General features: G+C 41.9%; 1 pseudogene; it reads left to right on the forward strand.

Moving 5' to 3' along the window:
- Nucleotides 1–25,774, forward strand: part of LOC141917609 (dymeclin-like) — a 170,299-nt pseudogene extending 144,525 nt beyond the window's left edge.

The following is a 25,774-nucleotide window of genomic DNA, read 5'->3' on the forward strand; positions in this document are numbered from 1 at the left end:
CCCACTCCCCCACCGGAGTCGGAACAAGGGTCTTCCCCTCCTCCTAGACGCATGACTAGAAGTCAAAAAGGGGCAGCTCAGATGTATCCTCTAAGGGAAATGCCCATGGGGGGACCTCAGCCTATGATTGGATATATTTCTGTACCCCTAAACTCGGCTGACCTACGAGATTTTAAAAGAACCGAGATGGGAAACTTGATTGAGGACCCACTTGGAGTGGCAGAAAGATTAGATCAATTTTTGGGACCAAACCTTTATACTTGGGATGAGATGCAATCTATCCTTGGTCAATTATTTACTACCGAGGAAAGAGATATGATTAGACGAGCAGGAATGAGACTGTGGGATGTTCAGCATGCCCAGGGACCCCAAGCAGATATCAAATGGCCACTCCAAAGACCTAACTGGGATAATCAGGATCCGGTGCATAGAACTCATATGCAAGATCTGAGAACTATAGTAATTCAGGGGATTAGAGAAGCAGTACCCCGTGGCCAGAATATCAATAAAGCATTTAATGAAATGCAAAAGAAAGATGAGAGCCCTACTGAGTGGCTGGAACGACTGAGGAAAGTCCTTCAACTGTACTCTGGGGTAAATCCAGACGACCCTTTAGGGCAAGCGCTCCTAAAAACTCAGTTTGTAGCAAAATCATGGGAAGATATCAGAAAAAAGATTGAAAAGCTAGAAGACTGGCAAAATAGAGGGTTGGATGAATTATTGAGGGAAGCTCAGAAAGTCTACGTAAGGCGGGAAGAAGAGAGCAGCAAGCGACAAGTAAAAATGATGGTAGCAGCTGTCAGAGAGGATCGCAACGGGCGGACTGGTGAACACAGATCTGCTGGAATAAAACAAGGGAACGCAGTAGTAAAGAAGGAACAGAGATGTTGTTTTTACTGTGGAAAGAAGGGACACATAAAGAAGAATTGCAGAGAAAGGATCAGAGATGAGGAAATATTGAAAGCAGAATAGGAGAGTCAGGGGCTCTATATTTTAGGGGACCGGAGTCATCATGAGCCCTTGATAAAGTTAAAAATAGGTCCCCATAAACAAGAGTTCACCTTTTTAGTAGACACAGGGGCTGAGAAATCGACTATTAGGCAAATACCTGAGGGATGTAAAGCTTCCCCTGAAAAAGTACAAGTAATAGGGGCAAAAGGAGAACCCTTTAAAGTAAGCAAAATCAAAAATGTGATATTCGAAACTGAAAATAAATTTGGAATGGGTGAACTCTTGCTCGTCCCTGAAGCAGAATTTAATCTGTTGGGACGGGATTTAATTGTTGAACTACAATTAGAAATCAAAGTAGAAAATCAAGAGCTAACGGTGTCTGCTTATCCCTTGACCATGGATGATCAAAAACAAATCAACCCCGATGTCTGGTACTCTCCGGATACAATAAGTAAATTAGAAATCCCACCGATTAAAATTCAAATTTCCGAACCCCACATACCTGTAAGGGTAAAGCAATATCCTATATCCTTAGAAGGACGGAGGGGATTAAAACCAGAAATTGATCGATTGTTAACACAAGGAATCTTAGAACCTTGTATGTCACCCTTTAACACTCCTATTTTGCCTGTAAGGAAGCCAAATGGAAAATATCGGCTTGTACATGACTTAAGGGAAATAAACAAAAGAACTATCACCCGGTTCCCTGTAGTAGCAAATCCATACACACTGTTAAGCAAGCTAGGACCCCATAACTCCTGGTATAGTGTGGCTGATTTAAAAGATGCTTTTTGGGCCTGTCCATTGGCAGAAGAATGCCGTGATTATTTTGCCTTTGAATGGGAAGACATAGAGACAGGCCGAAGACAGCAATTGAGATGGACCGTGCTCCCCCAAGGGTTCACTGAGTCCCCTAATCTGTTTGGACAGGCCCTGGAAGAACTCTTAAAAGAATACCAGGTACAAACGGGAAACGTGCTGTTACAGTATGTAGATGATCTGCTCATAGCAGGGAACAATAAGGAGGATGTAAGAAAAGAAAGCATTCGACTCCTAAACTTTCTTGCACAAAAGGGACTACGGGTATCACAAGAAAAGTTACAATTTGTGGAGGAAAAAGTGAAATATTTGGGACATTATTTGTTTAATGGCAAAAAAATATTGGACCCAGAGCGCATTAAAGGAATTCTAGAATTACCTATGCCTGTCACTAAGAGGCAAATTCGGCAGGCATTAGGGCTATTTGGGTATTGTAGACAATGGATAGAGAACTACAGCTTTAAAGTTAAATTTTTATACGAACAATTGTCTAAAGACAAAATACTCAAGTGGACCCCTCGGGATCAAGAGCAGTTTGCTAATCTCAAAAGGGAGCTAAGTCAAGCACCGGTTTTAAGCCTCCCAGATTTAAAGCGGCCATTCCATTTATTCGTTAACATACATGAAGGAACGGCATTCGGAGTATTAACTCAGGAATGGGCCGGACAAAAGAAGCCGGTGGCATACTTATCGAAGCTGTTGGATCCTGTGAGCAGGGGTTGGCCAAGTTGTTTACAAATCATTGTCGCTGCTGCCTTATTACTTGAGGAAACGAATCGCATTACCTTTAATGGAGAAGTTGTCTTATATGCACCTCATAACATCAGGGGAGTGTTACAACAAAAAGCGGAAAAATGGCTTACAGATAACCGACTATTGAAGTATGAAGGAATACTCATAGAATCCCCTAAATTTTCTTTAAAAACTATTGGAGCAGTTAACCCCGCTGAATTTTTGTACCCAGGAGAAGGTAATGAACTATTACACAATTGTTTTCAAACAATTGAACAACAGACACGCATTAGGCCAGACTTAGAAGAAGAAGAACTACAATGTGGGGAAGTATTATTTATAGATGGGTCATCACGAATAGTGGAAGGTAAACGATTGTCCGGATATGCCATCGTTAAGTTGGAAAAAGGAGAATTTAAGACAATAGAATCAGGCCCCCTGAGTGCCAGCTGGTCAGCTCAAGCCTGTGAGCTGTATGCATTGTGGAAAGCATTAGTGTCACTGAAGGGAAAGGATGGAACTATATATACAGACTCACGCTATGCGTTTGGAGTGGTACATACCTTTGGAAAAATATGGGAGGAAAGAGGATTTATTAACTCACAAGGAAAAGAATTGATACACCCGGAATTAATTCGGCGAGTTCTGGGGGCATTGAAAGTGCCGAATAAAATAGCAGTTGTACATATAAAGGGACACCAGCGAGGTACAAATTATCAAGTCAGGGGAAATAACGCAGCTGATATAGAAGCAAAACGAGTGGCAGGCAATTATAATACGATTTTGACTATACAACCAGTACCTGTTAGTAAAAATTTGAGTTTTGAGTCTGCAGAAAAGGAAAAACTAGAACAAATGGGAGCTAAGGAACGGGATAGTAAGTACATATTACCAGATGGGAGAGAAGTCTTGCCGAAGGGCATAGCACTCGAAATATTTTCAAAAATACACAGTAAAACCCACTGGGGAACCCAGGCGTTAGTTGATCATTTCAATCAACAGTTTGCCTGTATAGGCGTATATAATATAGCAAAGACAGTCACAGCAGCCTGCGAGACCTGTCAAAAGGTTAATCGAAACAACACGAGACAAAAACCTCTTGGAGGACGTTCCCCAGCATACAGACCTTTCTCACACATACAAGTGGATTTTACTGAACTACCCAGAGTAGGGCGTTACAAATATTTATTAGTAATGGTGGATCATTTAACACATTATGTTGAGGCTTTTCCTACCTCCAAGGCAACTGCTAACCAGGTTACTAAGGTATTACTTGAACACATTATACCTAGATATGGAGTACCTGATGTAATCGACTCAGACAGAGGAACACATTTTGTGTCAAAAATTGTTAGAGATCTAGCAGAAAACCTGGGAATTAAGTGGGAATACCATACGCCATGGCATCCACAAAGTTCGGGAAAAGTTGAAAGGATGAATGGAGAAATCAAAACTATTTTGACTAAATTAATGATAGAAACCAAACTATCATGGATCAAGTGCCTACCCATGGCACTATTAATACTCAGAACCAGACCCCGAGCAGATATAGGAATATCAGCGTTTGAGATGGTATATGGAATGTCCTATAGAATTGAAAGTCCACAAACAAATGTTTTAATTCGAGATCGTGTAATTAATGAATATGTTTCACAATTAGCAGAGCATCGTAACAAACTTTGGGAACATGGGCTGATTGTGCAACGACCTCCATTGGACTTAAAAATTCACACTTTCAAACCGGGGGACTGGATATTAGTTAAAACATGGAAAGAAGAAACCCTAAAACCCAATTGGGAGGGACCTTATCTTATTTTGCTTACAACAGAAACAGCTGTCCGGACTGCTGAGCGTGGATGGACTCATGCCAGCCGCGTTAAAGGCCCAGTGACAAGACCCCACTGGAAAGTAATCAGTACTCCAGGTGACACCAAGATAACCCTGAAAAGATAAAGTAATGATAAAAACTTTGCTTGATCATTTTGTCGCATTACCTTTTGGTATAAAGTGTGTATTGTTGTTTATATTCGCAATAATTATTTCTCTCTTCGTATATTATATATGGAAGCATACAAAATGTACTAAAGGAAATTGTTAAACTCATGCAACCACACAATATTGAATATAGAAAATATGTTGATATAAACACTCTAGATATACGAATTAAGTGTAATAATTTGAACCGCAATTGTTATCCGTTTGCTTGTTCCAAGTGTATGGTATGCCAGGATAAATGGTGGACTCACTGTGAATGTGGATACCCTTCAATAGGGGTTTGCACACAGTGTTGGAAAATCCAAAGAACTCTCACTGAGTGAAAATCAAAGCAATTAGAGTCTAAACAAGAAATTATTTAAGAATCCCATGAGTGGTGGGAAATTTTTACCAAAGGAATAAACCCTCAATATTATTGTTACTATTCCAACGAACCAATCCCCTTTGTAACTGAAATCTTGGCTATAAAGTGTAAGAAGGGAAGTACCAACTGTGCCTTGCCTCATCCCATTAGTTAAAGCTGTAAAGTGGGGAGCCTATATAAACAGGCAGAAAGCCCAAAACAGCTGTTCTCCTGAAGAATTCCCTTGCTGCCGAGAAGATGGTACACCCCGTGGCTCGAAGCAACCGAGTCGACGGGCGAGGCAGAGGAGGAACAAACTGTGGAGAAAAGAATCAGAACAATGGGACACAAAAGCAACAATGGCCAAACTTCCCCAGGGATGATAAAAATATACTTAAATTGGCAAAATTGACAGACACCTTTTTTTCTGGTATACCGCTAGTTTTGTTACTGATAATAACCCAAGCAAATGGAAACCCCCATGAACCAATGCTCTGGAAACTATATAACTTACAGGAATCTAGACTAATACAAAATCAGACCTCTCCGGGAAATTGGAATTTTACTGTCCAATTAGTCTCAATGATTCCGGTCGATATCCAGAGAGGCTGGGAGGCGACGGAAGCCAACTCCAAAGCCTTCTATGTGTGTCCAGCTTCCAATCCTGGAAAGAGTTATTGCAACTATCCAGGCCATTTTTATTGCGGTTATTGGGGTTGCGAGACAATAGCCTCAGACTGGCCAACAAAAGGAGACAAATATATAAGTATCACTTGGGGACCTCCAGGTTGCATTCCACCACAACATGGATCTGACGGCTCCGGGGTCTGGGGATCTGTAAGGGGGGTGAAATCATCTCCATCAGAATGCGACAGAATAGAAATTGAAGTTAAACAACCAGAAGATGACACATGGTTAATTGGCCGTACCTGGGGAATTAGATATTGGGAACCTGGAGCAGATAGAGGAAGCTTTTTCAAAATAATAAAAGAAAGGATACCCCACGATCCTTTACCAGTAGGACCAAATCCGGTCCTGAATCCACCCACTTTCTCTAAAAAAAAGGTTGTCCCCGTGAACATCACAACCCCTTCCCCAGACTCCTTCTTGAAAACAGCTAATGGTACCATGACTGAATTCTCCTTATCCAGGGATTTAAAGTTGTTAGAATCCAAAGACCCTTTATGGAATCTAATGCAAGCCTCTTATCGTACCCTTAATGAAAGCAAACCAAATTTAACTGAAGAATGCTGGTTATGTTATAATATTAGACCACCATATTTTGAGGCAATTGGAAAACCAGGAAGGATTCGATGGTCTAACGGTTCAAACCCACGAGAATGTCCATGGGATGGCCGGAGGAATCATACGCAAGGAATTACTATTCAATTAGTAACGGGTCAAGGAAAATGTATAGGTACAGTGCCCGAAAAGTATCAGCCTTTATGCAACCGAACAGTCACTAATACCAATATAGAGAAACACAAAAATCAAAAGGACAAATGGGCTATCCCGACACCAGGAGCTAAATGGGTTTGTTCAGACATCGGAATAACGCCTTGTCTATCTCTAAATGTGTTTGATCAATCTCAGTTTTGCGTGCAGGTAATTATTGTTCCTCGTCTAATCTATCACACCTCGGAAGAAATATTGCATCACTTTGAGGGAGACCGGAATAGACAAAAACGAGAACCAATTACAGCGGTAACCCTAGCTACACTACTGATAGCGGGTGGAGTTGGAGCAGGCACAGGTATAGCCTCTCTAGTACAAGGTCAGGAATTACAAGGTTTGCAAATGGCTGTAGATGAGGATTTAGCGAAAATAGAACAATCTATCCAAAATTTAGCCACTTCAGTAAAGTCTTTATCAGAAGTAGTACTACAAAATAGAAGAGGATTAGACCTATTATTTTTGAAGGAAGGAGGGTTATGTGTAGCTCTCAGTGAAGAATGTTGTTCTTTTGCTGACCATACGGGAGTCGTCCAAGACACCATGTCCGAACTTCGGAAAAGGTTAGACCAACGTAGAAAGGATCGTGAAGCGGGCAGGTCATGGTATGAAAACTGGTTTAATGTTTCACCTTGGCTAACCACTTTGTTGTCGGCTTTAGCAGGACCGCTTATTATGTTGATCCTGGGACTTATATTTGGGCCTTGTATATTACGCTATATTTTTCATTTTATTAAAGAACGGTTTGACACAGCTAAATTGCTTATTTTAACCTCGAGAGTAGAATATGAAAGTGTATCTAATAATGAAGATGAAAATTATTGTGAATGTATTATGCCACGCGAAAATCATTATTGTGAGTGCTATAATAAATGTCGAAATTGTGAAAAAGAAATTGTTTACAAGAATGAAGATGAAAGTAGCACCTAATAAACAATAGGATAAAAAGAAAAAGGGGGGATTGTGAGAAACTGTGGACTAAGGTATTGTTTATTAAGATTTATGTTAAGCTCAATGTAAAATTAGACGACAGAAACCACTCATGCAAACAACCACTGGACGCCGCCTGTGTGAGATAAGATAACTGTAATCACTCACACAAACTGAACCAGATACTGCTCATGCAAGATAACCACCAGATTTCCAGGAAGCGACAAGAAACAGGACAAGACAGCCCATATAAGGATATATGAGTAAAAGATCAACTATGAGACAAAGAGGGAAGACTTCTTACTTCAGCCTCAACAAATACCAGGAGGCAGGAAACGACCCCCCTAACAACAACTGAAGCATGCGCGGAGTACCTCCACTACCTCATGAGCACGGAAGTAAAGATGTATAAAAAGGGGACTATTTGAACTACTCAGCACGACAGTTGGCGGAGCGCAGACTCCCCTGCCGTCCAGCGCTGTCTTTGCTCTTATTCTACTTGCTATAATTAATAAAGAGTGAATTATAGTCCATTGTGGTCTCAATTTATAACAATCCCATTTTTTGAAAGAGAGCACAGAGGAACTTCCCTGCCCAGAGCTGCAGATCTTTGCTGGCTTCGCAACAGCTTGGCAGAGGCCCAGTGCTCATGAGCAGCCCATAACTGCCTGTCCAGTACATCTTACAGGAGGGCTCCCAGCCAGAGACCATCCCCTATTAACTTAGGAGCTATACATTTGCTCAAGCTAAATAACATTTCCCAAGTTTCCCTTCTCCATACCCTAGAAAGCCACCCTATACTTTTATTATGGTTTTTGCTGTGACTAAATCTGCTTCACATGTGTTGGTTGCATATGTTGTGAGTCTAATAAAAAGTCTAGTGCCAAATGCACTGCATGTGCATGATGTGTTGTTTCCAAATGTCTTGCAACTTTGGTCAAAGCAAAGTAAAATTACACTGAAATGCTCTGACTTTTTTTTTTTCTCCTTGGTTGAGAGCTATTTCCAACCCATGTGTTTGTTTTCTACTGTGAATCTTCAGTATAGGCAGGGTAGCTGAAAAGGAAAAAAAGTTCCATTTAAAATGAATTTATTACTTTCTTCGATTAAAAAAAACCCTACATTTTTTCTCATTCCATTTTTTTTTAAAAAAAAAAGGATTAACCTCCTTTTTAAAAAAAAAATAAATAAAATAATGTGGCAGAGGCCAACAATTTTATCCAAGAAGGTACAAGATTTGGTGAGTTATGAACAACTGAATGCAAGATAGAGGGAGAAAAAAAAAATCATGTAACCAACTTCCAATTATACCAGTCCAATTGCTCTTCCACTTTTAAGGTTTAGCTGTCTTTTCTGAATTAGTCTTTTAAATTAAGTTTCCATAACAGTCCTCAGAAGATTTCTGCCCTGGTTGACAGATGAACTAGATAATGGAGTATAATCTTTTTCATTTTCATGATTTGACACATTTTTACTTCTGTGTGTATGTTTAAATCAAGGAATCAAAATAAATTTGAGTACAGAATATAAATCCCAGACAAAATTACAGCTTTCATTGCAGTGTTGGGTTAAATATAAACAGCATGAATGTTATAGATATCTTTTCATTAAATGCATAAATCGGAGAAATGTCTTGAATGTTTACAGCAACTACACCAAGAAGTGAGAATGAGGAAGAAATGTAGTTTGTCAGCTGATGGCTGCCTCGACTGCATTCCCATACTGAGTTTAATTTTGTCACAACCTTTGGTACAAGTTGAAATGCTTCTCTCCAGTTGATTTACAGGCTGTTTGTTCCTGCTTAGGATGATTAGTGACATAGATAGCTTTTTCCTGGCCAATCAGGGGATTTCTCACATATATCAGCATTGCTGCTGAGGACTCTGCTGTTAGGATTTAGAGGGCAGCTGATTTAGGTCACCACACCTTTCCTGTAGCTGCATTTGTTATGTAGTATCAGATAATTGCATTGAATCTTGAATCCATGTGGATTTAGTCTGGGTTTATGGTTCCTAAGGTTGTAACACTCAACCCACAATCTGTTGAGCTTGCAAACAAGGAGTGATTTTTTTTTTTTTCTTGACCATGTTCTCATGTTGAATCCTTACCTTAACAAACCCTACTAAATTCTCTTTGACCCAGCTTTTCTCCTTGCACTTGATGACCATACTAGCACTCCAGGTAGGTGCTAAGTGTTTCCAGCCACCATGGTCTCTTAGAGTGCAGAAGATGAGGAAAGACGGGGAGTCCTGCAGGACATACATTACATTTACTCCTCGCATGCCAGCTAGCTAATTTATACTAGTTCTTTGTCACAAAAGATGTTTAAACTATGGGGAGAGCAATCAACCTGTGGCTTGTGAGCCGAGTTCCGCTTGAGGACAAACAGTATAGCAGAGGGGTGAGAATTTCCCAGCTTGATAATGCTGCAGCAGCATCCCGAAACTCCGAGAGGATTTCCCTTCCTTTGCCCCAGTGTGTTAGGTATCAAAAACCCCAGCAAGGATTGTTTTTTACAGATAGGAAACCAGAGGCTTATATCAGATAGCTCACTGAAGAAAGGTCTGCTCGATAGTATGAGCAACTGGCAGCTCCAAAATAGAGCAGGAAATTTTGTATCTACAGAGTGGAGCAGAAGAGCACAGCTCTTAAATTTATGTGTTGTCCTTAATGTGAGACCTGTAAGAATCAAGTGGTGCCTGTAGTTCTGAGCTCGGAGTCAGGCAGCAAATCTTTATTTGAATTCCACATGCTTATCTGTCCCATCAAGTTTTGCCAAGCTCTGTCCTCCTGTGCTAAGACCAGCAAAGACTGATTGTTGTCACCAGAGTAAACACAGTCTTGACCTGCATGCACAGGGAGGAAGGAGGCAGATAAAAGGGACATAATAGCATTTATGACTAAATGGCTTTTAAAATTCCCCAGCCTGAGGTGGGGAGTTCTCTAGAACTGTTTGATTCTTGTCCTAAAGACAGTCTTTAGTGGAATAGGAGGTCTTAATGCAGTTAAGGCCAGTGAATGAAAACAAATCTGGAAATACTGCATCTAAAGCATAGTAAAACAGAAAACACAAGAAATTTTCATACATTATTGAACAAGCAGCTTACTTGAGGCCCTTTTTCAGATTGAGGTGATTGTTTGCATTAGGAAAAAAGCAGTTTTGCTATAGGAGAGCACTACTTTTTAAACTGGTGGCTTCAGGAAGATACCGAGCATACAGATCATTTTTTGGATGCAGTCAGCTCCTGTTACGGAGGCTCTCAAATAAACAACCAACCACCAAGAATAAAAAAAAAAAAAAAATTATTATTAACACAATTAACTAGCTCTCTGTAAATTACAGGTTCGAATGTCTGTGAGAAGAGAACAGAACAACTTTCTAAGGTTTAACAGCAACCCAAAACACATAACAAAGAACTCTATAGGGTTTAAGGGCAACCCAAAATGCAGAACAAAGCCCCACTCCCTAGGGTTTAACGGCAACCCAAAACGCTCTATCACTCACCTAACAAGTGAGGGCTCTCAACCTCGAGGACCTGCTCAGGGCAGCGTCCCGACCCAAGGCACCTCGAGGAGTTTCCTTGGGCAGCGTCCTGACCCAAGGGGAGAGTCCTTGACCACAGCGTGCTGCTCCAGGGGACAAGCTCCAAATGGCTCCCCCAGGGGACTCCATTTATACCCAGGCCGAATCTGACCTGTAGTCAATAGCGGCTCCCATTGGCCAAAGGCCCCAATTACTGCAAGGCCCTGAGAACAAAGGCAGACAGGAGCTGCCACACCTCAGCAGCCAAGAAGCTCTGCTTTCATTGGGCGGATGCACCTGCCACAATCCACCCTGTGACTACAGTCATGATTCGTCTAGTTTCCTTGAAGTGGTGGTGCAGTCACCTCTTGCCTCCAAGGTTGAAAGGGAGTGTGGTCCTGGTGAGTGAGTCTCCATACTCGTTGTGGGTTGTCATCCCTAGATGATTATGACTTGCGGAAACACGACTCCCCAACCTATAAGGTTATAAAGTAGGTATGTTTATTCAGCGCTGAGACGCATGGGGGATCGCTCCACCACAAACGTGCGCATCTCTCGTGGCACCTTGTCTTGGCTTTATGCTACAAAGCATCACATATTCATAATACGCCCATACATATGCATGACCTATTCCCGCTTCGTATTATAATGAGCCTGAAAGTCATTTTCATATGTTCCGCCCCGGTCTCCTCCTAGTTGCGTCTGCACAGTGTGTCCCGGTGGTCGTGGGCTGGGGTCGCAGAGATGAAGGAGCTCCTCTTCCTCACTGTTGAACTTTTTACCTCAGTTTCTTGCGCAGTCTCTGTCGCCTCCTGGACTCAGGCCGGACCATAGGGTTGGTTTTGACCAGTTTTTAGGGCTGTCTTCCTATTCCATCAGGAAGCGTTCCCTCACAGCTTCCATTAATCAAGGTTTCCATATTGTTCTGCTCTCTGGCCCATCGACTATGATCTATTATCCTATTCAATCTTAGTTATCTTTTAACTAATGGGCCTCTAGCCCCTAGCCTGATCTCTAAGTCTTCCATCTTTATCTCTAAACTAAGTTATACCTTCATTTCTTGAGTGCCTAATTTCTATATCCTATTTTAATTTCCTAGCTCCTCATCTCAATTATACAATCAAATCTTAAAAAAACCAACTCTCCAACCATACAATGTATTACACTCAAAATTGAAGGAAGCTGATTAACCATTCCAACAAGGAAGATTCAAACATATCCAATTAATCAATTAATGCTTAATATAGCAACAATTGCCTCAAGTCTCTTGCCACTTTCTTCATTTTTTGACCTAAAGTGACATTAACACAATAGCACCAAGTCCAATCACATTCTTCTGAATGCTGCCAATTTCACAAGATTCATTCGCCACCACGTTGTCATCCAAGTCTTGATTGTCCATATGGATCCCCATGGCCAAGCAGGATGTCGAAGTCATCTGTTCCTCCAAGATCCTAACAAAAAACCAGAACTAGGCCTCTGATCAGAACCCAGGCATCAAGTCAAAAATTAGTAATTATCAATTGGGCACTAATATGGTGAGTTCTTCCACCTTTCCCTAAGGCTTCCCAAGCATGTCAGCTATGCCCATTAGCCTGAGGATAGTATGGGGTGTGCAAACCCCCTAGATTTTACCAAGGTCATAGGCACAATGCCAACTGAGGGCAACTTCACCCCTTGTGCCAGCCTTATATCCCAGTTAGGTCGTGAAACATTGGCATGTCTCTTGATCAAGCCATTAATTCGCTCAACCATGCCATTAGCTTGAGGGTAATATGGTGTATGAAACACCCACTCGATGCCTTGTGTGCCCACTCCTGGACCACCCCGGCAGTAAAGTGGCTCCTGTTACCTGATTAAATTGATTTGGGTGTTTCCTTCTCTATCTGCCGTAGGTGGCAATAATGATCTCACTGCACACAGCGCTTCCTCGCAGTGAGAAACTGCCGGACTCCCACAAGAGGCGGGGGGGGCGGTTTCCAGAGATCTTAACCCCTTCTCCAGACGTGGGAGCCAGTCCATAGCAAGCAATTGTCCGCGAGTGCCATACCCCCGGACAGGACATGCAAATGTAAATTGCCCGCGAGCCGGTCCCAGACCTGGCGGCTCCTGCAGGCTGTGCCAGCCCAGCCAGGCCCTGCAGCTGACAAAGGCCTGGATGGGCATTCAGCCGCCCATAATGGACTGTTAATTGCCACCTTTTGTTTGGTTTGGGACTGGCCACACCGGAGAATTCTAAGGGGAATGTGTACGATTTATCTTTTTCCAGTACCATGAATCACCTCAAAAATACCCTGTTTGGCAGCAGTTGGCAGTGGATATTGAGAGACACAGGTAAGGTCTGTCCCCTTAACTCCAAAACTCCACACTGCCGTGTGGTAAACACCACTGTTTACCTGCCAAAACATCAAACCCTAATATTTCTCCTTTGTTCTCGAGTTCTGCCCTCCAGCAATTGCACCAACTTCGAGATGTTACCAGTAGATTGCCCATGTAACATTGCCCGGGGTACCCCCAGTGCCAACGCCTTCCACCAAAGAGGATTCCTTCCTGAATCGTAAAACCGACCTGACTTATCCCGGGGCGGTTTAAACTCTCTACGAGGAGGCTGCTCGGGGGGGGGGGGGGGGGGGGGGGGGGGGGGGGGGGACACTTTCCGACTGACTCGCTGAACCCTCCAGCTTCTGTCTTCACCTCCACCCGGGTCAGTCCAGCCCATTTCTCGCCCATAAGTAACCAGATCATGTAACACTTCTGCCCACGTTAACACGTGTACATGAAGGGCGGGGGGTTCGCTGGTTGCATTCAATAGCTCTTTGCACCCTTTCTCTGAGGGACTGGACATGGATCTTTAAGGAATCTGGGAGCCCTCTAATAAGAGGTTTAAGGTGGCTGGGATCCATCGGCGCCGCAAGCGGTATTCCGCACCGCCCCCTCTCATCCATCGCCTGAATGCCAGCCGCCTTTTGTACTCCCTCCGCCAGCTCCGACAGTCCCTTCACCTTAATGGTAACAGGCTCCCCCCTCTCCTTCGGGTCCACTCCCCCAGCCCAGTAAGCCACTCGAGATGTTATCAACTGGTTACCCGCTGGTCCATCACTTAAAAACACTCCGGGACCCCAGAAACCTTCTGCCTCGTCATCACTCAACAAAATTCGATCCCCCCCCGTCAAAGAAACTCTCCACAAATACTCAGTTTCAGTTTCACCCGGTTTACGCGAATATTTAACCTGAAGCTCACCAAGCTCAGGTCCCGTCCAGGGGGTTGTGCGGACGGTGGTTCGGGGGTTCTCACCTTATGGACCCGTATGTCTTTCTGTTTTAATGAGAGGTCGCACATGTCTTTCCTCCAATTCCTTTATTTCCTCCGAGCCACCTTCATCAGACTCTCCCCAAATATCTCCATCCCACTCCTCAAGATCTACACTGGTAATTAACTTTCGAATCTGAGCAACACTAGGGGGCTTTTTTGCTCGTGCCAGCATAACTTCAATTTTTTTCTCTAATAACCGCCTTCTCTCTCTGTCTCGTAATAATTCTGTCTTTAAATGATCAATTTCCAACCGCTCCTCTAAGGCATCTCTCTCCACTACTACAAAATAATCCTGCGCCTGAACCAAGCAGGCACCTAATATGGGGCACATTTGTCCTTCACTTCCGCTATTCCACCAACTTCCCCGGCTTTGTTCCAACTTTCTCGCAACTTCCACCGGATCAAACCACCTCTCCTTTGCCCATTGTACATCTGGGGGAGAAGGGACACAACTTTATTTCTGTAATAACTCCTCTATCAACATCCTGCTGACTATGTCAATTGTTACGGAGGCTCTCAAATAAACAACCAACCACCAAGAATTAAAAAAAAAATAAATTTATTATTAACACAATTAACTAGCTCTCCATAAATTACAGGTTCAAATGTCTGTGAGAGGAGAACAGAACAACTTTCTAGGGTTTAACAGCAACCCAAAACACATAACAAAGAACTCTATGGGGTTTAAGGGCAACCCAAAACGCAGAACAAAGCCCCACTCCCTAGGGTCTAACGGCAACCCAAAACGTTTTATCACTCACCTGACAAGTGAGGGCTCTCAACCTCGAGGACCTGCTCAGGGCAGCGTCCCGACCCAAGGCACCTCGAGGAGTTTCCTTGGGCAGCGTCCTGACCCAAGGGGAGAGTCCTCGACCACAGCGTGCTGCTCCAGGGGACAAGCTCCAAATGGCTCCCCCAGGGGACTCCATTTATACCCAGGCTGAATCTGACCTGTAGTCAATAGCGGCTCCCATTGGCCAAAGGCCCCAATTACTGCAAGGCCCTGAGAACAAAGGCAGCCAGGAGCTGCTGCACTTCAGCAGCCAAGAAGCTCTGCTTTCATTGGGTGGGTGCACCTGCCACAGCTCCTGACTCCCCATATTTAGCCAGTCAAGGAGTTGCAGTTACCCAGCTTCAAAACTCATAAAGATGTCCTCCACCTTGAAGGAATCCTTGTCCTACTCATTAGTAGCTATCCCTTTCTCCCTCCTACACACTGCTTGCCTCTATCATTGATAAAGGCTTGTTTCCAGTAGCTAATTTGAACATGCTATCACAACCTTCATGTCCTTCATGAATAGAATATAGAATAGAATGAACGACCCTAAAAATCCATTTAAGAAAAGGTATCCTGGTTATATGTTGAGGTCAACTTAAACCCACCTGGCTTGGGTCTGTCTTCACAGGACTCTCAGCATTAGGGCAAATAAAAAAAATAAAAAAAAAAAAGAGCTGTGAAGTCCACATCTGCAAACTAAAGAGTGTAAACATCCACATTTGGCACCGATTCCTCGGCTTGTGGCCCCAGTAGAGATAAGGCTGCAATCTGACACCACCTGCTACGGCTGGAGAGGTTTTACTGTCATTTCACATTTTGCTCCTCAAGACAAATAAATTGGTTTTCCTGCATGTAACAGGGCAGCGCTGTTCATCTCATGGCATGACTTGTCTGTTTCCCGAGTCTTGAAATACTTAAGAAGGGAGTATGTCCATTTGGGTGTATATTTTCCAGTTCGGGGAGGTTAGGGAGCCAAAGGTCTGCAGACTTAATAGGGGTGTTAGTCAGCATGTCCTGAACCTCAGGCAGATAAGGGTCCACTTCCTAGGCTGCCCTGATCTGAGAGTTAACAGTTGGTGACAGCGAGTCTGTCTCTGTTCTTAAGTCATTGTTATAATTTTTTGTGATATTTACAGGCCTGGCTCTCTCGGATTAAGAAGTACAAAATCAAAAGGAGGTCTTCCTTCATGGGCACTCAGAGAGGGGAAGGATGTTTGGGCTTGGCATGCTGCCCTGCCACTGTGCTGGGTGGGAGGGACTGGAGGAGGATGTTGGCTTGGGCTTTGTCTTTGTGGCTGCTGTTATGTAAATGTCAAACTTCTTAAAACAAGCCGCAAGGAGCCTTCCACACAAGGAAATGTGTTGAAAATGTCAGCCTCCACAAGGCAAGTCAAAAGGTGTTAAACTCAGTGGGGAGAGGTGTCTCATTTCCCTGGTTGATGCACAAAGCCAAAGTCTAGGCGGTATTTTGGACCCCTGTACAGTAATAATGGAGAGGAGCTTGGTCCCGCTTGTCCGAAGGAATGTTCTTTTTGGCTTGGTGGGATGTTTTGGATGCTGCTGCAGCATTGCACCAATCTCTAGTGAAAGCATGTCTGGGACCTCGTCACTGTAAAAATATGCAAACTGAATCACCCTGCTCTTCTCCTGCCACCTTTTGTGTTGGGGGAATACGTTCTATGCAACTAAATGAGAAAACAAACAACTGTGACATTGTAGTAACTCTGAATTTTGGGTGAAAGTAACAGGCAGGTGAAAACAGCATTTTGACCTCTCGATCCTCTGCCTCTGTGCTTCAACTGGATAATCCCAAAACAGTATTATGGCAGCAGAAAGGACTCATATAGGTAGTTTCCAAAAGGAAAAATCCTTGAACTATGAAATTAGCATAGTTTATGCTGTCAACATACTTCAGTCCCTTCCCATCTCAGATCCTGAAGAGCAGGGAGATCAGCAATAGAGACTTCATCAGTAGTCACCAATTCCACCAGCAAGCACAAGGTGGGACTGAGTCTGGAAAGACAGACAGTGAAATCTCCAGCTCTTTTTCCAGGGTGAGGGAAGAAAAACCTAACCATGGGTATGACAATTCCTATGAAAAATGGAGAAAATGGTAATATTTACATATTAGAAAGCTGGGTCAGATTTTGTATGTCATCCAGACAGGGCTCCAAGGGTGAGTCCCTCTTGCAGCAAGGCAGAGTGCTTGCTCTGGTGCCTTACTGAACTACAATGTTCTTGAAGTTTAATGGTTTCCTTCATTGCCACACTCATAGCAAACACCCTGTGTTCATTCTGCGTTGCTGATTGCATGGCACACACCATGGCAAGAGTTTTATTTGCACAACTGCTGGGTTTTTTGGTGGGAGTAGAAGAGGTCAGGCAGCAGTGAGAGGTTTATCTGGAGTTTGTTTTAGGACGATGGGATGGTGCATTAGCCTAGGTGGAGCAATTGTCAGTGATGTTATCTGGAGCACAAAGCATTTCCATGATAAACAACATTCCTCATATTTTAGACTAGTCTGATATCAAAATCAAAACAGCTGCTGTGACTTAAACAGTAGTGCTCGCTGCTAGAAATTTAAAATATATAGTTGGTTCTAAGATTTGTGTAGAACAGATTCTCCCTGTCTTTGAGTATATAGCTACACATATTAGTATATGTTCATTATTCAGCAGGATTATTTTCTTCAAGCCTTCCATTGTTCATATGCTTCATAGGCCCTTTTAAAACTTTTCAGGTGAGTTTTTCTTTATTGTCAAAGTTTAATAAATTATATCAGACTAAAAGTGTGCAACTCATTTTTCAGAAAATAATTAGCAGATAGTTGTCTCTGACATGACAGCTGGAATATTGGTTGGCATTTATAGTATTGTTTTTGTTTTAAAAAAAGGTTGATGAAGGGAACACAGATCTGTAATTTTTATCTAGAAGTTGGAGCAGACTTTGTAGCCCAGATACACGAGTTAATTCTCTTCTGCTGTCTTTACCTAGCAGTCTTCTTTTGTACAATATCTCCAAAAGGAGACTTTGCCTTTTTCACTCCTACTTTACTCTCCTTTGAGTTCCTCCGCATTGTTGCAAATAATCAAATTGTATGGGAGGAATTCTTTTGATCTTTGGCAAGTCCTGAACCATAAAAAGCCCTTTTTGTTTTATATAAGGGTTTCCCCACTGACCAGGTGATGCTGGAGCTCTGAAGGCACCATGAGCTTTCTCTGGAGGGACCAAGCATCTCAGCTTCTCGCAGATCTGCTGGTTGACTGCATAACTGATTTTCCTCTGCCTTCACTTGCTTGCTAAACTTAATATATATAGTTTTTCTGTCTTTGGCAGAGTGATCCAAACAGTGCACGTATGGATTTAGGGCAACTTAAATTCTTGCCCAATTTGAGACCTTCAAAGAGTTGATTTTAATCCCCCTCTTGATTTACGCAATATGTACAAGTAAGTGAGAGGTTCCCAACTGAGTTATTAAAGCCAATTTCTTTGTTTAAAGTTTACATTTTGCATACTTGAAAAGTGGCAGATTTTCAACTGTCTCATTCATAAAATTCTGGAAGGAAAAAATTCAGCCTTGAGTCTGCTTTGTTTGGGAGGAGAATGGATTTTTGGGGTTTGGGAAGTCTTTATAAGGTTGTGGGTTTTAATTCTGAGACTTAGGAAATTCCTGGATGTCCAAGCCCTTCTTTGAGGGTACTATTAAAGCATCATTGGCTTAATTGTGAGTTGTAGCAGAGTAAAGCGTCAAAAATCTACTCCTAATCTTGTAACCTTTTCTTAGCAACTATACAAATCTTTTAGATAAAGTTGGCAATGAATGAGTGATTTCTAAATGCATTCCAGTTTTAACAAAAATGTTTGGTGCAAACATACTGGTTTTCACTGCTGTGTAAAGCTTTGCACATTATTCTAGAGAAGGATGGGTTGCAAGCTGAAATGCAGGAAGCCGGGGCTTAAACTCATTTTCATCTTCTTTAGCACTGGTAAAAATAGGGTCTGCCATTATGAAATGTGCATTTTCTGCAAATCCAGTGGTAGGAAGATTTATGCATCCACTTCACATCGATAAAAATTTTCTAAGTTGAGAGGTTCATCCCCATTTGTGCAGTGGTACCCTTTAATGCTACTGAGAAATGGGTCCAGGGATTATTCTGGTTTTCAGATTTTAATTCCCTAAATTCAAAAGCACACAAAGGATTTTACATATTTGAGTAGTCAGTGTGTGTACGTAACAAGATTGCAAATGCTCTGGTAAGGACAGGCACTAGAACCATTTTTTGTGAGTTGGGCTGGTAGCTTTCTTCATTCCCCATGTTTAAATCTTTTCTTGGTTAGTTTTATTTAAATTTTAAAAAGATTCCTCATTTTTACCTGTTGTCATTTTGAGGTTGTTCATTTTTTGCTCAGATCCCATGCCTATGTTCATTCTTCTAAAAGGCCTCTGTATTTTCAAAGAACTGTTGTTTCAGGTTAAGCCCTGAAGTGGATGAAAGTTCTATTTTTTTTGTTGATGGTACCTCATCTACACATCATGCCTTCATATTCAAGCTTAAAGTATAATTACATATATCAGTCTCTAGTCCTTTTTTTCTTACTATTTGGCAAAGTCAGCATATATTGTATTTTCTGCAGTGTTGCAAATGTCCCTGTAATGTTCCTGTTGCAGTTCCCTGTCTCACTGGTCTGGCAGCAAGTCACAGCCCTGTCTGGCTCCTAGCTGTTGAGCTGTCAAATGTTCTGAAAAGATGTGTATCCACCTAGACAACATCGTATACAGAACAATCCTGACAGGGCAAGCAAATTGTAATTATAACTGTAAATACTTGAATTGTGACTATATAATACATACAATATTATGTAGAGGTTAATGATGCTTAACAGCATATAATATGTGAGTCCTGCTTTAGTCTTTCATCTTCTTCTTAATCACTTCTTCCCATTTAGAAATTTCTCCAGGTAGACACAGTATCCCCGAAGCTGAGCAAGGATCCCCCTGTTTTCTCAAACTAACTGCTTAAGGGATTTTCTGTGGATCAACTCTTCAGGTGGCATGTTTTCAGCCAGGTTTGCTGAAGAAACTGCTGACCAGTGGTCCAATTTATTTACTGTCCTGTCTAGAAGTAGCCCAGAGTCAGATGTTTCTGAGATGGACCCAGGACAGCTTGAAGTGGGTACCTGGCCTCATCCTAAGCTCAAATGTATACTTTTATATAGTGCTTTTGGAATTTGTGCAGATTAACAACTTGGTATGAAGACAGAAATAATTTCTGTGGCATTATTTGGAGCTATTGACATTTATCAGCAATATTTCCTAGCTGTAAGGAAAAGAAACAAGTGTGTATGTATGTGCATCCCTGACTCTCTAGAAGGACTTTAAAGTTGTCAGTGTTTGTCAACCTATCCTAGAAAGAAGTGCAATCTTTCTTTTTAGTAATGTGGTATTCTGCAAAGCTTTGCTCCCTGGCAGGGTTACTGCAAGTATTTCACTTCTTTAAATCATTGTATGTACCAATAAACACCTAGGCACAGCTGTTTGGTTGATTTTTCCAAAACTGACCTGGCTTCTCAGTGCTCTTAAAAAAAACTATAATGGCTGAACTCTCACTAGAGGTACATCTACTTCTCTGGTGGTACTTCACATCTTACAGTGCAAATTCACTGTTTGCTCCCTGAGCATTTATTTTCCTGCAGCTGTAGTTGTGCAAATCTTTACTCTGAGTGATCTGAAAATGGAAATCGCATATCAATGATCCTAACTTGCTAAAACAGTTGTGTCTCTAGATAAACTTCCCTGCCTCTCTGGACCAGGAAGATTGTATCTCATTAGATAAGTATGGGTTACTTATTGAAATTTACTCCCTGGGGAAAATGTTATTTTCTACTACAGCTCATGTGATTACTTAAACTGGGGATATTTAGCCCATGCACAGATTGTTTTAAACCTCCTCTTATCATCTTGAGTTTTCTATTTCTTTTTCAAAACCTCCTGACATGCTTTGAGCCACTGTTTTCTTCTCTGTCTTTAAATTTGCACCTATTCCTTACACAGATCTTTGAACAAGATGTGCAGCTCATGCTTAGTCTAGCAGATTTCCTGTTTGCTTCCTTCATCTCCCCACCATCATCTTCTGCTGGGCTGTCTGTGCTTCAAGCCTGAGAAGAAGACAAAGATGATATCGGGCAGGTGTGGTGTAGCCCATACAGATATTTCACCAAAGCCACATAGACTTTCTGTCTTCAGTCAAAGAGAAGCACTGTAAATGCAAAGAGAACCAGAGAAAGATGAAATGGCATTATCTCCCTGGAAAAATTAAATAATTGCAAAAATTCAATCTATCAATATATTAGAACAAGTACTGAGAAATTTTCTTCCATAAATTGTGCTCTGTCAAAGCACTTAAATGCTTATATTTATAGAAAAAATAAATATATCAATGTTTACATATGTACCATGAACAGTGTACCAGGCATGACTCTTGAGTTGTTTTCAAGATCATTAGCCATTAATTTGACTCAGATTAGGATTTTGGGGACCAGATCTTAAAGTGGTGTTGTGGATTTTGCACACCAATATAAATAGATGTGTATAAATCTTCCCCAGCCCAAACTCCTTAAAGATTGGTATGTTTGGTGCAAGGCATGTTGTAGGACTAAACTTTGCTGGGGTATATATTCATTATGGCACCTATAATGAAGACTTGGTATAGTGCTGAATCTGAGTCTTTTTTTTTTTTTTTTTTTTTTTTTATCTGAAGCAATATGAAACACATAATTTGCCAACATGTCATTAGGTTACCAAACAAGACTCATGGTAAGCTCTTCAAACATACACAAATCCCATTTTCAGAAAAACTTTGAAGCTTCAGACTAATGGAAAATTAATGTGAATTTGACTCTCAGATGTGTTCAGACTCCTTTGGAAATGGTACTTTTCTCCTAATCCAATCCCATGCTTTTGAAAATACTAACTTGCATTAGATTGCTGTTTCAGAAACTAATGTTTCTAACTGAGGACTCGAGGAAAAGAGGATTCTCCAGTTTTCGTTAATCCAATTCTTTGATTTCTTTCTTTTCCACAGCAGTTGCCCCATTGCTTTGATGAGGGCTGCTTTTCATCCAGTAAAGCATCTAGATCAGTGAAGAACCAAAGACATAACTTCACTCCATCTCTCTTAAAGCAGCTCTATCTAACCTTGCTTATGTTATCTGAGTGGAAATCATCCACTGACATGACACTGCAGCTTAACAGCAGCTCTGATGGTTCATTTGTTAAGGGAAGGGGATTTTTTATTTAATGTCTGGCTCAAGTCTTCTAGCTCAAATGCCACTGAGTTGCCTGGAGCCGTGACAGGTGCTGTTGGCTGGCCGTGATGCTATCTTCCTAATCCTTAACTACAAAACAAAAAAACCCCCACAATGTTGTTGAACTTTTGCGGTAGGGGAGTTATTGCAGTTCAGTTCTGCATCTGTTCATCGGACTTCCTGTGGTTTTTTCATTGAATCATATGATTGACAGTGCAGTCTGCAAAGTTTGTGGTCTGTCTAGTTTATACCTTCATCCCAACCACTAAATCTGATTTCTGCTTTGTCTGGCTGAAGAAAACAAGATAGGGTGCTGTGGTAGGTTGATTCACCAGAGCTGATAAGTACTGTATGTATTTAAATTGTGCAGTTCCAATCCTAGTGTTACCTCCAGCTCTCAATTTTCAAGTACTGTCTCAGGTTGGTTTGTTTTAAACTATCTGGGGTTGTCTCTCCTCCAGTAATGAATGGAGAGAAATGCAAATAATGGCTCTGCTGGACCCATTTATGTCAGGGTAATGAGTTCAAAAACTTAAATAGTGGAGTGAACAGGTAACAAAGTATTTGTACATCTTTTAACACCATCCAGTTGAATAAATAGGGCTGTGAAGGAAAAAAAGGGATGATTTATCCCATGCCAAGACTTTTCCTCTATTATTAAGACTACCATTTAAGATGCCTTAGAGTGGTCCCTCTTTTCAGAAAGTGCTAAAAATCAGGTTCATTTGGGTATCACCAGCTGAGGAGCAAATGTCTCTCCAGGAATAAGTTGGACACAACAGTAGCAAAGCAGAAGAAAATGGGTTTCTACTTTGCTGCTTCGACATGCCACTTTGGGAATTTTGTTAACAGTGATAAAACCCTCACCAGTGCTGGCTGGGGTGTTTTATGGGAGCGCCCTGAGACTCCTGTGACCTGGTTGTTTTACAGCTCTCCTGAAACATTCATTTGGTGTCATCATCTGTCTGTCTGCAGCCCATGGTGAAGGCTCCTGATCACTCATTTGGAAGCAGTATGTGCAGGAGATAAACGGCACAGAGCTGAATTTAAACATTCCTTGAACTATCACCCATCAAAAATCTTAAAGCTTTATAGCATCAGTCAAGCTTTTTGCATGGTGTTTAACCCTTGCTGTTATAAATTGTTTTAAAGTCAGTCTGATAAGTGAGAAACTTTTTGAGGTGACTTAAATTTGATGATTTTGAATGTTAACAAATTCCGTTTTCAGTGAACACCCTAGTACTGAAACAGTATGGGTAGTTTTTTATCTTAAAAGTGGATGACTGCCATGCTGGTAAATCTTGCCAGATAGACGCTGGTGCAGTTCTCTCCATGATGGGCCTCTAGGATTTCTCATTTTTAATGAATGAGAAAACATGGCCACGACACAGCCATGAATCATTGCAGTCATCTGAAGATGGAGTTAGATGCAGAAGTGCCTTTAACAACCTTTTCTTTTAGCTGCCTTAGTTTCTTAAACAGAGATAGTAATGCTGGAAACAATACCGTCTTCCTTCCCTCCCTGATTGCTCTAAGGATGAGCTCCCCACACGTTCCAAAGTCATCGAGTACAATAATGACAGCCACACTGATGGCCAAAATGGTTCTTCTCAGGCTAAATATTGGCGTCCAGCTAAGTACAGCTGTGGTGAAAGACCTGACCCTAACATAAGCCAAACCGCGGCAGCTCCAGAACATTGGAGCATACTGGAAGGTGACACTGACGTCCTCATCACCAGAGGAGATGGCACATTGTCACCCAAGGCTGTGGTCGAGTGAAACTGAAAAAGCTGTCCATGGAGACATGTAGATGGCGGCACATTGTCACCTGTGGTTGAATGAAGCTGCCCATGGAGACAGCTTTCTTGTAATGCATAATGCAGGTGGCACCTTTGTGGCTTGGTGTAATTTCTATGCTCAGTATTTGCACCAAACTGCTCTAGTAACAGCAGCAACACAAGGAAGGAGTAGAATAGTTTCCATGTTTTCTGACTTCAAGAATATAAATAACCTAGGTGTGTAAAAGTTAAATAAAGAACCCTGAAAGCCAAGTGGCCAAGAAGTACCCCTTCAAAGGAGACTCTTCCAGCCAGAAGGGTCTTGTACCCTAACACAAGGGAACAGGACACTGAGCTCAAGAAAGATGATAGGATATCCCTTCATTATTAATGGGCAAAGAGGCTTCTTAGCCATTGCTGCACTTGTTCTGATCATGTCACACCATAGAGTTTATTCTTAGTCTTAGCCACAGCCTTATAAATAATAAAATGGGTCGTGTTTTGTCTTATCCCAGTGATCATTGTAATGCATCTTTTATCTGAGACTCTGCCAAGATCTTGACACAGGCAACATTTAGAAGTAGATAAAATGATTGAAGAGAAAAAAGTACAAAAATAGGCTCAGCTCTTCCCAAAACACACGCTTACCAAGAGTGAACACAGTGGGCTTGCAGTGTACGTGCTGCTTTGGGAGAAAAGAAATGAGAAATTTGGAAAATTGAGGATGCAGCATGTCTAGCCAGTTAGGATGGGCTAGCACATCTGATATGTGTTAATTCTAGAAGTGCTTTGCTTAAAGCTGGTACTGAAAAACAGGGTTTTTGTGGAAACAATATTGTCTAGCCTGTAATTTCCAGGAGGGGGAGGTATCTGTGTGGATGGGCAATAAGGTCTATGTACACAGGTCTTGTGGTTACAGCCTTAGAGGCTGAAGTGGGATAGATGGGTGACACGTTGCCGTTGAGGAGCTTGCAGGGGTTTGCACTCTAATTGCCACAGTGATGCCATTAGTGTGCTCCTCAGCAATGGGAAAGCCAAGGCACAGAGGTAATGACCTACCCACAAGTACAGAAGAACCTGTAGCAAAACTGGAAGTGGCCTCCTGGCCCACCCACAGAGCCTAGACATGCTTCCCACCGTGTTTCCTGGAGGAAGAGCATTTCTCTCCTGGAAACTTCTACATACATAAAGTCTTTGAGAATTAGATGAAAAAAGTCAGTTTGCCATAACACTGGGTTCCTGAAAACATATCACAGACTGTGTTTATTCTTAAGGCCTTTCCAAAGGATTGTCCTGCTAAGAAGCTGAGTACAATTAATAACAAATGCTTTTTAGGGAAAACTGCAATAAACAGGTCTGTACGTGCGCAAGAAAGAAGGCTTTTGTGGGGCTGCTAAAAATGAGGGTTTTCCTTAAGACCTTTGTGTTTTGTAGAGGATTCACATGTTTAGTCTTTGTTAACAGGCAAATTGAGTGTGACCAACAGTAAAAGGATTGAATACAATATGCCAATGTAGCATTCAGTTCAGAGAAAAAATTATAAATGATCTCTTTATCCTGTGAATATTTTCCTTCGGGTCTAATGGTTCAGTTCCTTCCATTATTACTTTTCATCAGACCTCTTTCTTCAGTGTTTACGTGGGCTGCATGTTTGCAAACAGACATGCAAACCTTCCCTCAGTGGACTTTGGTTTCTTGTTGCAGAAGTTCCCCGAGCTGAAGTTCAAGTATGTGGAGGAGGAGCAGCCTGAGGAGTTCTTCATCCCCTACATTTGGTCCTTGGTCTACAACTCTGCCATGGCCCTGTATTGGAACCCACATGACATCCAACTCTTCACTGTGGACTCCAGCTGA

Source organism: Strix aluco, chromosome W, assembly GCF_031877795.1.
Source record: "Strix aluco isolate bStrAlu1 chromosome W, bStrAlu1.hap1, whole genome shotgun sequence".
NCBI lineage: Eukaryota > Metazoa > Chordata > Aves > Strigiformes > Strigidae > Strix > Strix aluco.